At 42.6% G+C, this 13,969-nt stretch overlaps 1 long non-coding RNA gene across 1 annotated transcript in view; it reads right to left on the bottom strand.

Annotated features, from left to right (window-relative positions):
- Nucleotides 1–9,157: 9,157 nt before the first annotated feature.
- LOC123392474 overlaps nt 9,158–13,969 on the bottom strand; it is a 25,902-nt gene continuing 21,090 nt past the window's right edge. Inside the window, exon 4 of the long non-coding RNA XR_006607192.1 lies at nt 9,158–10,890. This is a non-coding gene — a long non-coding RNA (uncharacterized LOC123392474). The remainder of the gene's footprint in view (nt 10,891–13,969) is intronic.

Below are 13,969 nucleotides of genomic sequence, written 5' to 3'. Positions count from 1 at the left end.
TCACGGAATCTTTATAGGACCAGCCTATGGAGAATGCATAAGAACTAAATAATGAATAGTCACTGTTCTAGAGAATTCATTACTTTGCTAGGACCTGCCTTCCTACTGCATTTAGAATAAATTTCAGACCCCCTACATTACCTCCCAGGCCAGATGGAATCTTGCCCCTGTAAACTGTCTGACTTCATGTCTTATTACTACTCCTCTGTGTGTCGTCCAGGCTCTAACCATGCCAGCTTAGACTTGCTGCACTGACTCCTACTGCAAGGCCCTTGCATGGCCATCCTCTCTATATGGAACACTTTTCCTTTGGCTGAATCTTTCCTAGAATTCAGCTCTCAATTTTAATCCTTCCCAAGAGACTTTCCATCCTCTCTAAAGCAGTCTTCCCCCTTCCCACCCCCCAGACCCATCTATCACTTACCCAGTTTGATTCTCTTCAAAGCTCTTGTCGTGACCTGAAATTCCCTTATTATTTTGGGATATTTCCCCCTCCTTCCCCCTCCCACAGGATATGAACTTCCCAATATCTGGAATCTTCTTTTTCATTTATTGCTGTACACCCAGATCCTAGTACAATACCAGACGCATAGTAGGAAATGGATGAATGAAGAAGGAAGGAAGGAAGGAAAAGGGCGGGGGGGGGGAAGGCGAGCAGGAAGGAAGGAAGGGAAGAAAAAGAAGGGTTGAAAGGGTAGAGGCATCCACAGTGGAACTGCCTGTGGAAAAGAGGAATACTAGTAGCAGAGAAAAGGCGCTAGGGAAGGAAATTTAGGGGAGAGAGAGTACAGTCCAGATAGTGAGGGATGGTTATGATGTACAATTCTGAACCCAGTGAAAAGAAGCTTTTTACGTGCATTCCGGGCAGAGGGAACGACGAGCATGAAAAGGAACTTTTTTACATCACCGCACGGTTGATTTGGGGGGTTGTTATGGTTTTATTTCTAGTGTGTGCATTGGGGGTTCTGTGCAGGGAGGTCCTGTGTGTTACCATCAGGGGAAGGCTGGGGATTTTCCTTTCAGGCCGCAACTGCCACATCTTCAGGAATCGAGACAGGAACACCACGTGTGGTGGGTCCACGGCCTCTTCTAGGACATTTAGGCCAAGAGGCTGGAAAGAAAGTGACAGAACAATCTCCACACTGTATGGGTGAACTCAGGTTAGAGGGGTCAGTGGCTCTGGGTGGTAGGAGTGGCCCTTGGCAAAATGTTATATGATTTAACACAAACCAAGAACAGAGACGTAAACAGGCCGCTCCTAGAGGATCCTTTTTTTGGTACGTGACTTTTGGGTTATTTTATGTTGTGTTAGCATGGCTTTGTTTAAATGGGAATTCTCCACAAAAAACGAGTTCTCTGCAAAACTAATAAGCTGGCAACATTTTAAACAAAGAATGGTTTTATTCAGTTTGGTTTTATTCAGAAAATGATATAAGTTCTGGCATTGTTGTGACCCTAAGACCTAGTTGCTTATACAGTTATCAGCTTATACTTTATTTTTTTAAAGATTTTATTTATTTACTTGACAGAGAGTGAGAGCACAAGCAGAGCGAACAGCAGAGGGAGAAGCAGACTCCCTGCTGAGCAGAGAGCCCGACATGGGGTTTGATCATAGCCTGAGCCAAAGGGAGACCCTTAACCAACTGAGCCACCCAGGTCCCCCTAGAGGCCCATAGTTTAGAAATCCCAAGTCAACTAGTCTGTATGAATTTCTTTCTGGCACCATATTTGGGCAATTTCTCTTATCCTTCTCAACCATACTTTGCTAGCCCTAATACCTCCACAATCCATAGCCAGCTAGGGTTTACCAGACAAAGGTTGGCTTCTATCTAACTCCTCCTGCAAGGGAGTTTATGATAAAGGAGGCAGGGTTCCAGGAATCTACCCGTGGGGTGCTCTCCTTTTGAAAAAGAGGGAAAAAAACAACTAAATTTTGAAAGCTATTAAAAATAAAAAAAGAATGGTGTGTGTCTATCACATTCACAAACATAGTTCATATATTATTCTGCAAGGAATTACGTCAAGCAAAGTAATCATGTAAATCTTAAATATAGCGTTTTATCTCCATCTTAATAAATGCCTAAATCACATAAGCAATATTCATTCAGATGACTCAAGTTGTTTTATTTTAGAATGTTTTCCCAGTTTTACTGAGAAATAATTGACGTATATCACTGTATAAGTTTAAGGCATACAGCATGCTGGATTGCTTTACATATATTATGAAATAAGTACCACCATAGGTTCAGCTAACATCCATCTTGTCATATAGGCACAATAAAAAGAAAAAAAAAAAGACAAGAAAAAAAACCATTTTTTCCTTGTGATGATTATCTTTTTTATAATTTCACTGAACTATTAGCTGAAACACCCCACTTTGCAGAAACACACTCCCGTATTTGAAACAGAGAAAGCTTTGAAGAGATTGGGATCACATTATTTTTCATTTTACTGGTTAACACCAGAGGAAGAAAACCGTTCTAGCCAAATTAACCCCTACAGTCGCACTTAAACATGAATCTTCACACTAAGGCAGAGACACACATTAAAATTCACAATCACGTCTACATCAGGAAGGTGTGCTGCAAATTTGGCGGGTTGGTTTCAGTGCGGGAGATGGTTATAGCAGATGAATTTAGCTGCAAATAGCAGAATCCAGTCTCCCAGGGCCTCAGGCAATAGAGATGTTTGATTTTTATCACCTAAAAAACAGTCTGGAGGGGCCAGGCTCTATAGTGCAATGGTGCCATTCCGGACCCAGATTCTGTCTCTCCTTATCTGCCGTCTTTTGCCATTGGCTATCCCCGCTTCGAATATTAAGTCCTCACAGGGTTACATTCAAAGATGGAAGAGAATGGGGTAGGAAAAAACTTCCTCCTTGTGAAGTTCTGTGTTTCTTTTCCAGGAAGAATGATTTCAGGAAATCTCCCCGAGTCCTCTCCTTTTATTTCATTGGCCAGAAAAGGGCCAGGCCCTCTCTTTGACCAGTCCCAGGCCAAGGGAAACCCAATCTCAAATCCCAATCCCAAATCCCTCCCTTTTACTTGCGTGGAGGCTTATCTTTCTTGACCTAAAGCACTCTCTACCCATCACCTAAACGGGCTTTTGTTAGCCAGAAAGATGGGTATGGAAAGCTGAGGGGTGAAATGTGGACCGTGACTGCCCAGTTTCTGGAGGGAGTGGTCAAGACTTTTAGTATTATTTCCTGCTCTTGCCACTTTATATGATATTTAGAAATCGAAGCAACATGGAGGTTATTTTACTTAGATGAGATGTATTTAACCAAAAAGTCACAGAGTTATGTCATAGGAGCCTTTAAAAAAAGATACTGCTACCAGATTGTTTTAGAGTGTCAAAAGCTGTGAGAAGTTTAACTTATCTGATTCCTAGAGGCCTGTAAGACTTCAGTTTCTTCCCAGTATGATAGGGCATCTATCTGAGCTGCTGCATAGGAAACATCATGGAAGCAGTAAGATCATTGTTGCTAGTTTCAAGGAAGTATAGATATTCAGACTCAAATTGGACAAAGGGATTGACCAGTTGACAACTGAGGATCAGGCTTTCTACCTATTGTTGAACTGTTCTGAATTACTGATTTGGGGCACACGAAGAGCCTTTTATTTTTTTCCAAATTCACAGTTTTAGAAAATGGTCACATGAATGTTGATGTATAGTATGAACTGTGCTATAAATTTCTGAAACAGGCTAATCTTATTATGTCTACATCAGAAAGTATTTTCCTGTGTGTATTCAGTTTCATGAGAAAACTATGAAATTGAAATCATGTTTCAGTTGAAATCATTGAAATTATGTTCACCAAGAAAACTCCACGTTCCTGGAAGTTTAGAGGTAGGTCTGACATGAATTCTAGGGAGATCCTGAAATTTCCAGCAATTTCTTGAGCAGTGTTTGGCAGTTCCCTCTTTAAGAAGGGAATAAAGATGAAGATAAGAACTACAGTCAGTTCTAGAATTGCAGACTCTCCCCCACAGAAGACATCCCACAACACAATTTATACTAGAGACAGTAGCCTCACCAGCCTGTGAGTATCAGCGTGAAGGTCATATTAATACTAAGTAATGCGGTTTCCTTTGTTGACACACTCTTCCCCACCCCTTAAAATCCTCACTCGAATATTTCTTGAGAACCTCCAAAAAGGTACCTTAGGTGAACATATCACATAGCATTCGCTGGCCCCAACTATCACACAGCACCTACCTTCTCTTTCCTCTCCTATTCTGGCCCTACACTGCCTAAAAGGGTCTCTCTCTTTCCCCTGCTGTGATAGTCTGTACCAAGGTTACTATTTCTGAATGCTTACCGAACCATCAGTTCTGGAGGCTAAGCCAGACTTCGGCGTGACAAGAACAAATGCTAACGTCTTGGGGACAGAGGTTGATTTCTCGCTTCCGTAAGATCTAATAAAGATCCGGGAAACCCTGTAGGACAACTATTTTCCACACAGCAACTCAACAGTTGAGGCCGAGAGAGGTTTCACAGTCCTGTAGCTGCCCCAGCAAGAGTGGGAAACCTCCCTGGTCAAGCAGGCTTAAAGAAAGATGAAGAAAAGGCTTACTGGTTACTCAGCAGCTCTTGGCGTCAGGCTGCAAACAGCCAGAGCCGTGGCCTCTGAGATCACAACCTGAGCCAAAATCAAGAGTCGGATGTTTAACTGACTGAGCTGCCCAGGGGCTCCTCTCAATTCAGTTCTGTGCTCTGTTTTGTCCCCTGATCCTCAAATCAGTACTGCTTATGTCCAGAGTCCCAGAAACTTTCTCAGGAGGAAGCCCATTGTCATTGTTTAATCCATCATTTTTTTCTCTATTAGGAGTCTCTTTCTTTTTTTTTTTTTTTCCGATTTTATTTATTTTTTTTGAGAGAGAGAGAGAAAGAACACAGGCAGGGGGAGCAGCGAGCAGAGGGAGAGGGAGACGCAGACTCCCCACTGAGCAGGGAGCCCGATGTGGGGCTCCATCCCAAGACCCTGAGATCATGACCTGAGCCGGAGGAAGTTTAACCAACTGAGTCCCCTGGGCGCCCCAAGTGTTCCAATATAGTCCAAGAATGGAGGCACAAGGCTGTGCCATCTCTCCCTCTTCCTTTTTCATGACACATCGACATACAGCCTTTCGTTTCTAATCCTTCAGACAGCGTCAGGCATGTTCACTGCTGTACCATAAGTCACGGCCCAGTACCTGGAACCCCAAAGCGTGTTAATGAGCGCATGGTTGGAGGGACGGAAGAGCGGGGGGGATCAGTGAATGATGGTTTCGTCTCTATCCAGAGAGGAAGCTCCAAGGGGGCCTGTTACAGCTTTTTATTTACCTTCGGAACCTCTGGCACTTCGACCCTAGTTGCAGGCCTTCTACCTTAGACACCATTTTTGCCTCTTCTTGGGGGCTCCCTTCAGACTGAAACCTTTTATAGGATTAGCTATGGGAGTGTGAGCATTTCAGTTTAGTGACTGAAATCCTAGCACTCGGACAACTTCAGGGATTCCTAATTAAGGAATGTGCACGTGGGAACAATAACCAGATGGAGAATGAAATACCTTTTTATTAACTGATGAGTGAGCACCCAATTGTCTGCCCGGGCAGACATCTTGGTTAAGCCAAATTAGATAATGCTGTTTAGGCCTGGAATCTAAGGAAGGCCTGCATCCCTTCTATCACTCAAGAGGGATGGAGAGGTCGGGAACAGACCAGATGCAATTGATGCCGAAGCGCTTAGAAAGAAGGGTGAATGGCCAACCCCTGAACCAGGGCACTGCAGTGAGGAGACTGTTTGCAAAAGAGGGAATCTATCAGCTCGGACACTCTACTCCCTAGTAGGACGGGGCTTGGTAATGACCCTGGACTTGGAGTGCATGAGCAATTCCTTTTCCCTCTGGAAGCGGCTGGTAAGAAGAGTGGACAGAAGGTGTGGGAGCGGCGGAAATGGCCCCTCCCCCACAGGCCAATGAGGAAGAGGGAGGAGAACTGGCTGGAGATATTCCATCGCCTCCCCCGCCCCTTCCATGCTTAGCTCTTTCCTCTTTTGAATGCCAGCTTCGCTTTCCCCTTTGCCCAAACCCTTAAGGAGATCACATCCATTCCCCTCACGAGAGACTGTCTCCAGAACTCCAGTCTAGGCTAATGTCCTCACTCTACTACACCTGTTTGTGAGAGAGACAAATGCAAAGTATAGGCTTATTACTGCGTTTTTGGTCAAGTCCTTTAAAACCAAAAACCAAAACCAAAACAAAATTTACTATACATTAACACTGGTCTATGGATACACTTTCCTTTCCTTTTTTTTTTTTTTTTTAACATATCTTTAAATTTATTTTCCAGAGAGAGAGAGAGAGCACAAGCAGGGGGAGCAGCAGGCAGAGGGAGAAGCAGGCTCCCCGCTGAGCAAGGAGCCTGATGAGGGACTTGATCCACCATGACCTGAGCTGAAGGCAGACACTTAACGACTGAGCCACCCAGGCATCCCATGGATACACCTTCTTTTGCCTGTGCATGGATTTCCGATCAAGCAGCTCGCCATGAAAGTTCTCGGGAGCCTTGCCACATGGAATAGCCTGCAGCTAGATTCTGCAGCTGAGCTAAGGGCCCCACCTCCTTAACATGTTTGCCACGAAAATAATAAAAAGTTCTCCCATCATCATAATTTAAAAAAGTAACTTTGGGGGAAAAAGACTGTGAAAGTTTGGCCATGATAGAGGCAGAACGACGGGAAAGACTCTGGACGGGGCAGAGTTAGTTCTTCCCTGCCTGGCTTCTTTCTCTCAACCTCTCCCACCCTCTCCCAACCATATGCCATGATTTCCCTCATTCATTTTGCCTTCGCTTCTGCCAGCCTGAGTGTGCCGTAAGCACTAACCTACTTAGGTAGCTGTTAGTTAACATCGATCTAACTCGGTTTCCATCTGATTGTGTGGCTTATCTAATAGTCCCGTCAATAAAATTTTAGAATAGAAAAATAGAGAGCAAAATGCCTCAAAGCATTCTCAAAACTGCAGAAACTTTTCAAGAGAAAAAAAAAACAAAACTGAAGCAGCTGAAAGACAAGAATGTACAGACAGGGACGCTTGGGTGGCTCAGTGGGTTGAAGCCTCTGCCTTCAGTGCAGGTCATGGTCCCAGGATCCTGGGATCGAGCCCCGCATCAGGCTCTCTGCTCAGCAGGGAGCCTGCTTCCTCCGCTCTCTCTGCCTGTCTCTTTGTCTACTTGTGATCTCTCTCTGTCAAATAAATAAATAAAATCTTAAAAAAAAAAAAAAGAATAACAGACAGTCCACCCAGAAATGGCAAACAAGCACGTGAAAAGATGCCCAGCGAGATTAGTCATTAGGCAAATGCGAATTAAAACCACAATGACATACCCCTACAAATGCACTAAAGTGGCTAAAAAATTATTTTTGAGTGACCATACCAAGTGTTGGCGAGGATGTGGAACAGCCAGACTTTCACACACAGCTGGTGGCAACTTAAAGTGGTACAGCCATTGTGAAAAACAGGTGGCTCGTTTCTAGAAAAGTTCGATACACACCTACCGTTTGATCAGCTCCAGCCATCCCACTCCTAGGTATTTATCCCAAGAACAGTGAAAATATATGTCTCCATGAAGACTTGCCCATGGATATTCACAGAGCTTTATTTATAATAGTTAAAACCTGAAAACCACTCAAATGTCCATCAGCAGCAAGTGGATAAACCAGAGGGACATCCAACTCCTGGAATACTAGTCGGCAATGAAAGACTTGAATATGGGTGAATCTCAAAATAATGACGCTGAGTGAAAGAAGCTGGAGCAAACACACGAACAGAAGCATGTGTTGGATGATGTCATTTCTGTAAAACTCTAGAAGATAAAAACTAACCCCACAGGGACAGGAAGCACATCCGTGTTGCTTGAAGATGAGGTGGGGTGAGGTAGAGAGGAAGGGTTTATAAAGGTACATGAAGAAACTGTTAGGGGTGATGGGTAAATTCGGTATCTTGATTGCAGTGAAGGTCTCATGGGTGTATATGTGCCCAAACATCAGAGGTTACACTTTACAAATGTGCAGTTTATTATGTCAATTCTATCTCCGTAAAATTGTTATTTTGAAAAGACTCACATAGTGGTTTTTGTGCCAAAGATACAAGAGCTGGCTGCATCTTTTCGTTACATTTCAAACTGCTCTTGATAAGCTCTTTTCAGGACTGTAGGTCAGCAGAGAGGAGGGTGAGTGTGCTGGGTTATCTATCAGCTCACTGTGTTGTTTTTTTTTTTTTAAGAATTTTTATTTATTTATTTGACAGACAGAAATTATAAGTAGGCAGAGAGACAGGCAGAGAGGGGGAAGCAGGATCTCTGCTGAGCAGAGAGCCCAGTGTGGGGCTCCATCCCAGGACCCTGAGATCATGACCTGAGCCAAAGGCAGAGGCTTAACCCACTGAACCACCCAGGCACCCCAGCTCACCGTGCTTTGATCTATTGGTTTCTGCAGAGCTTCTCTAAAGACTTATATCAAAAAGTCCAGATTTAAGAAACAATGCAAAAAGCCTTTAAAATTTGCTGGATCATCTAATCTTTAATGCCCACTAGTTATAACATTTTATGAATCTAAATTTCTATAAATGAATTCCATATACTGTCCCTTTGATTTGAAGATGCCCTCAATTATAAAAGACATGCCATATCTGGAATCTTTAACGGTTTTTTAGGGGGAAATAAAGCAAAAGTAATAAAATTACACTCCTTATAAGATTCCCTCCAGCTTCAAAAATATTAGAAAGTCTTTGTAACAAATTGTCCCAAGGCTGTCAGGAGGGATGTGTAGGGCCCACCTTCATGAGCTCAACGTGCCCGTGTGTGGTCTCAGCACTGAAGCTAGTCTCAGGCACAGTCTCTCAGAGAAGAACCAGCGCACTAAATCCCCAAGCTTCATATTTAGCATAAGTTTCCTCTTTTTTCAGAATCTGTAGAAGCCCCGATATTAGGGTTATATCCAGAACCCATCTTATTTTTTAAAAATGTGAATTGGATCACAAATCACCACGGAAATGCAAATCAAAACCACAATAAGGTATCACCTCACACCTATTAAATGGCTATTATCAAAAAGACAAGAGATCATAAATGCTGCAAGGATGCAGAGAAAAGGGAACCCTCATGCACCATTGGTAGAAAAAAATTGGTGCAGCCACTATGGAAAACAGTACAGAGGTTCCTCAGAAAATTAAAACTAGAACCACCATATGAGGCAGCAATTTCATTTCTGGGTATATATCCAAAGGATTGAGATCAGAATCTAAAAGAAATGCTCTGCACTCCTGTAGCCATTGCAGCATTATTTACAGTAGCCAAGACACGGAAGCAACCTAAATGTCCATCAACAGATGAATGGATACAGAAAATGTGTTGTACACATACGATATAATATTAGTCAGCCTTAAGAAAAAAGGAAGTCTTGCCAATTCTGATGACATGGATAAGCTGAGAGAGTGTAAAATAAGCTAAACACAGACAAATACAACATACCATTTATATGAGGAATCTAAAATAGTCAAACTCATTGAACAGAGAGTAGAATGGTGGCTTCTAGCATCTGGGGGCTGGGGGAGAGGGAAACTGAAAAGTATTAACCAAATGGTAAAGTTTCAGCTAACAAGAAGCCTATAGCAATTGTACACTTTAAAACTTGATAGGATCTTATGTTAAATCTTCAGTTAAACCTTTGCTAAGATCTTACGTTAAATGTTATCACATAGTAAAAATAATAATAATTAAAGAGGGTGAGAGGAAACTTTTGGAGGTGATAGATGTATCTGGTATATACCCTGTTGGTTTCCTGAGTGTATATTTATCTCTAACTCATCAAGTGGTATACATTAAATAAACAAAATTAAAATTAAGTGAAAAAAATTGTCCATATCTCTCTTCTTTTGGATATCATACAAACTGAGAGACTCTATCTTAATTTTCCATGTGAGACAATCAGAGACTATTTTAGGCTTCCTTATGTAAGAGTATGCATATGGAAACATTGATAGATTATAAAAATATACACGATGAAAAGAAGGGAATCAATCGAGGAAATAGAGATATATATTCCTATGAAATATAGTTGTTGCAGTAAATAAATTCTAGAAAATTTCTGAATTGGGTTTTTGCCAAATTCTCAAGAGAACCCTGATTCAACAAATCATGTAGTCATGAAATGACAAAGAAAACATTAATAAAAAATAAAATGGAAATATCTAAATTTATCTGTTAGTTGTGGTGAGTGATAAATATGTCTGGGTCCCAAATTTCTGAACCCTGTCTTGACCCCTCCTTTCAATACCTTGGCAAAGGCCACCCCCTTAGAGTCTGTGCACAAGTGACTATTATGGGAAAATCATCCCCAAATCTTGATGTCATCTGTCTTCTTAGATTGTGCTATGAAATAGGAATTGTGCCCAGATGAGTCATTCTTTTGCCTGGGGAGACTTCACTCTGGTTCTGGCTTTGTCTTCCAATTGAAGGAAGCAAAGTTTTCGAGTGGGAGGAGGACTCAGCCTCCCCCTATGGTACCAGCTGTGAAGAGAAGCAAGGTGGGAAGCAATTCAACGGGGAATATCTAAAAAGACCAAAAGGCACCTGAGCATTTATCTTAACCCAGCTCTATTGAAGAGATCCCCTGATTAGAAAGAAGGCTTCTCAGATCTCAGAGAAAGAGCATGAGCTCCCTCTAGAGGACAGAGTGCAAGCCGGCAGGTCCCCATTTGATGCCCCCAATAAACTTACCTGGGATTTTACTTCCCTTTTCCAGAAAAGGCATGAGAGACTCCTTCACTGCTTTGAGCATACCTCTCTTACCGTACTTATCATGTGGCGTTATCTGTTACAGCCCATCTCTCCCCTGCAGGTGTGAACCCTGAAGGAAACCAGAATATGTCATCTCCAAAAACGTCACTTTGACATCAAGATTGTTTTGCCATCTAAAGGGCAGCAGAGGCAAAAAGGACACTCTGACCTTCCTTTTTATTCCTGAAAGCAGAAGATGAAAGTCCTGTGTGAAAGATGCCTCCCCTATAACAGAAGGGCGGAAAAGTTCTTATCACCAGAGGTGGGAGACTATGCTGAGAGAAATCTGTACAAACCAACCTCGTTCAACTAACCCTTCCATCTCAGTCACCTCTCCACGACTGTCCCAAAGCTTGGTCTTTTCATGTTTCCCCAATTTACTACTTTTGCCTGATTTAGAATATAGACATTCAGCTCTAACTGCTTCCCTGGGTCTTCATTTTCTTGTGGGGCCACGTACATGTGAAAATCTGTTTGCTTTTCTCCTGTTAACCTGTTTTATGTTGATTCAATTTTCAGGCCCAGCTGAGGAGACCCAACCAGGGGAGAGGTCAAGTTTCTCCTCCCCTTCAGCCCCTGAGGGAAGTCTTCTCCATCATTTGTAACAGTGCCTGGAACACTGGCAGCCCTCAGCAATGGTACCCATTGGAGGAATGAAAGCATCTATAAGAAAGAAACAAAAACTGACCACATTCCTATCTTGTAATGTTCAGTTCTTTTTCTACTTTCTCTTCTGTTCTTCTATCTCTGTCACATATTATAATTAACATTCTTTTTTTAAAAAAATATTTTATTTATTTATTTGACAAACAGAGATGACAAGTAGGCAGAGAGGCAGGCAGAGAGTGAAGAGGAAGCAGGCTTCCCGCTGAGCAGAGAGCCCGATGCGGGACTCGATCCCAGGACTCTGAGATCATGACCTGAGTCGAAGGCAGAGGCTCTAACCCACTGAGCCACCCAGATGCCCCTAGCATTCTTTTTTTTTTTTTTTTAAGATTTTATTTATTTATTTGTTAGAGAGAGAGAGAGAGAGAGAGCATGCACACATAAGCAGGCAGAGGCGGAGAGAGAAGCAGGCTCCCTGCAGAGCAAGGAACCCGATGCAGGACTCGATCCCAGCACCCCAGGATCATGGCCTGAGCCGAAGGCAGTGGCTCACCCTACTGAGCCACCCAGGCGCCCCTATAATTAACATTCTTATGGCCCCTGCATAGGCCATATTTCATTTAATTCTTACAGCTCTGTTGGGGGCGTATGTCTGTGCTTGCCTTTACTAAATGAGAAAACTGACATTCATACTGGTGAAATGAGTAGTTGAAGGTCCCAGAATCAGGCAGTTCCCCTATGGCCTTTTCTCTGTCGCCCAAGTACAAGTATGCAGGAGGCAGGAAGCCAGGGGCACTCCAAGGTGGATGTCCCAGCAGGCAGTGGGCAAACCAGAAGAGGTCACTAAGGGATAAAAGACCACAGTTTCTCTGAGCAGAATCTACTTGGCTGAACACACTCATTTTCAGGGGTGTTTGTTGGCAAAGGCAGGAATCACAGGGACTGAATGATCTCAGAGGATGCCAGAGCTCTGGATTTATCATAGACATTGATTTGCTATGAGATGTAAAGGAAAACATTTCTTTTGCCAATCATTCCACCAGCCATTGTTTTAGGAATTATCTCTTGCCATCACAGAAAGCTTGGGTAGAAAGAAGTGGTTAAGCACCAGGGCTTGGGAGTCGAATCTGCTGGGGTCATGTCTTAGCTCAGTATGACCTTGGGCAAATTACATAAGCTCTCCACTTGCTTACCTGGAAAATGGTGAGGTCGAGGTCAACACCTATCAATTGAAAGATGTATGTAACATGCTTGGTTCACATTAAAGGCTGAATCAATGCTAGCGGTTCTTGCGTCTGTGGTTGATAGTGGAAGGGATGTGAGTTCACTTTGGGGCCCTTTAAGTTTGAGGTGGTAGAACCTCAAAATGGGGATGAACCAAGAGCAGAGTGAAGTGTGTATAGTCACACATAGCCTACGGGGGGATTAACCAGACGTACTCTCTGTTATGCAATCTGGAAATACATTTTGGGGTCTTTTTTAAAAGATAGATTCTATTTTATAAACAATAACTCATTTTTACAAGAACCTTCAGGAAGTGCTACTATAGACATGGATCAGACATGAAGAAAAAGTACATGAGTCAAATTAAATGGTGTCTAGGAGATGCCAAAATATTTAAATGAGGAAATGAGGAAATGGTAGGCTATTTGGCTGAGGCTTAACCCACTGAGCCACCCACGCACCGTGCTAACAAATATTTTGAGATTCTTATTGCCTGTTAAGTACCCTTCCTTTTATTCTTAACATTGATAAAGGAAAAAAAGAAGACAAGTAAACACTCTTGGCAAAGGGTGTGTCATTCATTCACTTTTAAAAGAATCTTACCTCTATTTTGTTTCATTTGTTTCCACTCTTATCTTTTCTTTGGGACTATTTTTTCTTTCAACTTAAGTAGCTCAGCTTAATTTTTAGTCTCTTTGCTATTGTGATATAAGCATTTAGAACAACAAAAAAGTGTCTTTTATTTAAAATTTTCTGAATCTACATTTCTACTGTGTCACTTATAAAGAGCATCTACTGATTTAAAAAAAAAAAAAAAACCCAAGGGCGCCTGGGTGGCTCAGTCATTAAGCCTTCAGTCTGCCTTCAGCTCAGGTCATGATCCCAGCGTCCTGGGATCAAGCCCAGCCTCAGGCTCCCTGTTCTGTGGGAAGCCGGTTTTTCCCTCTCCCACTCCCCCTGCTTGTGTTTCTGCTCTCTCTCTCTCTGTCAAATAAATAAATAAAAATATTTCTTTTTTTTTTTAAGATTTTATTTATTTATTTGACAGAGAGAAATCACAAGTAGATGGAGAGGCAGGCAGAGAGAGAGAGACAGGGAAGCAGGCTCCCTGCTGAGCAGAGAGCCCGATGCGGGACTCGATCCCAGGACCCTGAGATCATGACCTGAACTGAAGGCAGCGGCTTAACCCACTGAGCCACCCAGGCGCCCCTGGTGACCTTAATCTATTCATATTTGTCATAATTGAGATTTTTAAATTTATTTCTACCATCTTATTTTGCACTATCTCTTCTTCCATTTCTGTTTCACTCTCCTTTGTT

The sequence above is a fragment of the Mustela putorius genome, unplaced genomic scaffold, assembly GCF_011764305.1.
Source record: "Mustela putorius furo isolate JIRA1106 unplaced genomic scaffold, ASM1176430v1.1 tig00000580_pilon_pilon_pilon, whole genome shotgun sequence".
NCBI classification, from domain to species: domain Eukaryota; kingdom Metazoa; phylum Chordata; class Mammalia; order Carnivora; family Mustelidae; genus Mustela; species Mustela putorius.
Note: the sequence above shows the minus strand (reverse complement) of the source record. Positions and strands in the feature narration are given on the sequence as shown.